The following is a 2,695-nucleotide window of genomic DNA, read 5'->3' as shown; positions in this document are numbered from 1 at the left end:
TGCTTTTAGAATACTGGTGCATTTTTTATTAAAGAAGAGAATAAAGCATTTGTAAATATATTTCTCTCACGTATACTTCAAAGGTGATGCTGGTCTGCCACTACAGAGCTGGGGAGCAAACAGGCTGGAGCTCTTCCCCCCACCCTTCCACAGTCCTTTTGCCCAGATAACAGAGACACACGGAGGGCAGGGAGCTGCCTAGCCTCAAAGGACAAAAGTTTCCCAGTTGCATGTACAGAAGGACACAGTCGCCACCAGCTCCCTCTCACAGTGCCGCCCGGAAAGCAGGTGGTGTCTCCAGGAGGTCAGGGATGCTTGGTAAGAAAACCCCTTTACCCATTAGAAATAAATAAGGCATGAAGGTTCCCACTGGGCTCCCGGTACAGAGGCCAGGGTCCCCGCCTTCCACTGACTGTATGGTTCCTCTGGTTTCTAGGGTCTCAGAAAGGGTGGCAGAAGGAACCAGAAGCTGCTCAGGGCAAGCTGGGGACCTGGGTGTCTCTTAGCTGAACCTTGACTTTCTGACATCTTGAAGCAAAACCCCTGACCCAGCTGGGTCCTCAAAAGCCCCCCACAAAGGTGGGACGTTAAGAGCAGGCATTTTATGGGAGGGAGGGAGGGAGGGAGCATGTTCCTCAGCCCCATCCCAATTCAACAAGATGCAGCATGGGATGAAAACCCCAGTCCCCAGTGAAGGGCAGGCAGGGGTGGACACTGGGACCACTGGCTGGTGGTGCATGTCCAGAACATTCTGGGGACTGCAGACATGACCTGTGCCAGGGTTGGCCTGTGGGGAGCATGGAGTGACTGAGACATCATGGTCCCTGAGATGGGGACAAGCACAGAGAGGGGAGTCAGAGGCCAAGCTTGATTAGTTGGAGGCGGTGTGAAGGGATGAGGGCTCCCCACTGCCCCGGCCCCTGGAAAGCTTAAGGCCCAGCAGGCATTTCCCAGGTTGGAAGCCGAGGAGGCTGGCTATGAGCGAAAATGCATCAGTCTGCTGAGGGGCTCCTTCTCCTCCTCCTCTGACTGGCTACAGATCTGCAGTGGGCCAAGAGTATCCAGGGAGAAACCTGTCCTTGGCAGGGCTGGAGCAGGGACACTCCAGGCCCAGCTGAGGCTTCCTGCTCTGCATGGCAGGGGACATCTCTGACCTGGTCAGGACCTTGGGGGTGGGACAGCTGGTACTAAGGGAATGTCAGCACATCAGGGCTGGGGAGAAGCAGTGGGTGGTCCAGGAAACCCCTGAAACAGCTGGCCCTGGGGTCCCCTTTCAAGTGTTTCCAGTTGTGGCAAGGGGTCAAGGAGACCTTGCATTGCAAATCTCTTAGAAAAAACAAACTTAACCAAAAAACAGCCAACTGATCCAGAATGGCTTTTTCAGAAGCCTGGTCACCAGTCTGAGGGTGAGGCGCAGGGTCAGGAAGCCTGGGGCTGGAGGAGCTGGGGGATCCCTGGGGTAGTGGGGACATTTGGCTTTGAACTCTGAGCTGTGCCTTTGGGCTGGCGCGAGGTGGCCAAGGGCTCCTGGGAGGCAGAACAGGTGGGCTGCCTCTGCTCAGCAGGGAACATGCTGCGTGCTTCCGGATCAGGAGGTCGCGTGCTTCCGGATCAGGTGGCAGGCCGCTAAAGGGCGCTCGCTCTCTGGAAGCTGTGCCGCCCAGGCCTGAGGGACCCCACGGCCTCCACCTTGGGGGAGGCTGCAGGCCGGGCAAGGGTCACTTGCTGCTGTGCGTCTTGACTTTGGTGGCGTTGATGTCAGCCTTGGTCTTCTGGATCCTGGAGAAGATCTCCTTAAAGAGCGCCTTGTACTCGGGCTGGCTCTGCTCCAGCCGCTTGTCGACAGCCTCCACGTGCTGGCTTAGGCTCTTCTCACCTGCCTTGGCCTCCCCCTGGCCCTCCTCACCCCCGCGCAAGTCCCTCCACGAGCTGTCCCGGGAGATGGGGCGCGAGGTTTGCACACCGGTGTGCCGCACCCCGGCCCCGTGCTGCCGGCACTTGCTAAGCAGCTCCTCGTACTTCTCGAGCAGCGCGTGGTACTGCTCGTCCACCTCCCGCAGAATGGACATGCCCCGCTTGCGCACACTGTTGGCATGCAGTGTGAGGTTGCCCGCGTGCCGGCTGGCTGGGTCTTTGGCCACGATGGCGTTGAGCGCAGTGTCGCTGCAGCTCTTGCGCACCACGTGGCCTGGGGAGGCGGCAGGTGAGGAGACACCGTCCTGGGCGCCTGAGTTGTCCCCGCGGCCGGGCTGGGGATCGTCGGCCTCAGGGGCCTGCGTGAGGGGTGCGAGCAGGGCCTCGGCCAGGTGGTCGTCCGGGCCCAGTAGATAGGTCTTGGCCTGCTTCATCTGCTGCAGCTCCAGCAGCTCTGCCTCCAGCTCTTGCACGCGCAGGCGACAGGCCTCCATCTCGCACAGCTGGCGCTCCAGCTCGGAGTACTCCTGCAGCACCGCGGTGTACTCGCGCTCCGCCCGCTCCTTGCGCTGCCGCTCCTGGCTCACCTGGGAGCGCAGCGCCCCACCAGGGACTGCAGCCGCTCGTTCTCCTGCTCCAGGGGCCGCGGGCCGAGCTCCAGGGAGGAACTGTGTAGGCGGAAAGCATCCTTGCACCTGGCCGGGAGTGGAAGCCCGAGCGGGGTGGGGACGGAGGAGAGGGCAGTGGTCACGGTCACGGCCAAGTTTGAGAAGTCCAGCCC

The 2,695-nt window shown here is 60.6% G+C and overlaps 1 pseudogene across 1 annotated transcript; it reads right to left on the bottom strand.

Moving 5' to 3' along the window:
• LOC108537321 (cerebellar degeneration-related protein 2-like pseudogene) lies at nt 1-2,695 on the bottom strand (annotated as a pseudogene). Its single transcript, XR_001887761.1, has one exon. The product of XR_001887761.1 is annotated as a cerebellar degeneration-related protein 2-like pseudogene (transcript).

The sequence above is a fragment of the Rhinopithecus bieti genome, unplaced genomic scaffold (genome assembly GCF_001698545.2).
Source record: "Rhinopithecus bieti isolate Rb0 unplaced genomic scaffold, ASM169854v2 scaffold_13400, whole genome shotgun sequence".
NCBI classification, from domain to species: Eukaryota; Metazoa; Chordata; class Mammalia; order Primates; family Cercopithecidae; genus Rhinopithecus; species Rhinopithecus bieti.
Note: the sequence above shows the minus strand (reverse complement) of the source record. Positions and strands in the feature narration are given on the sequence as shown.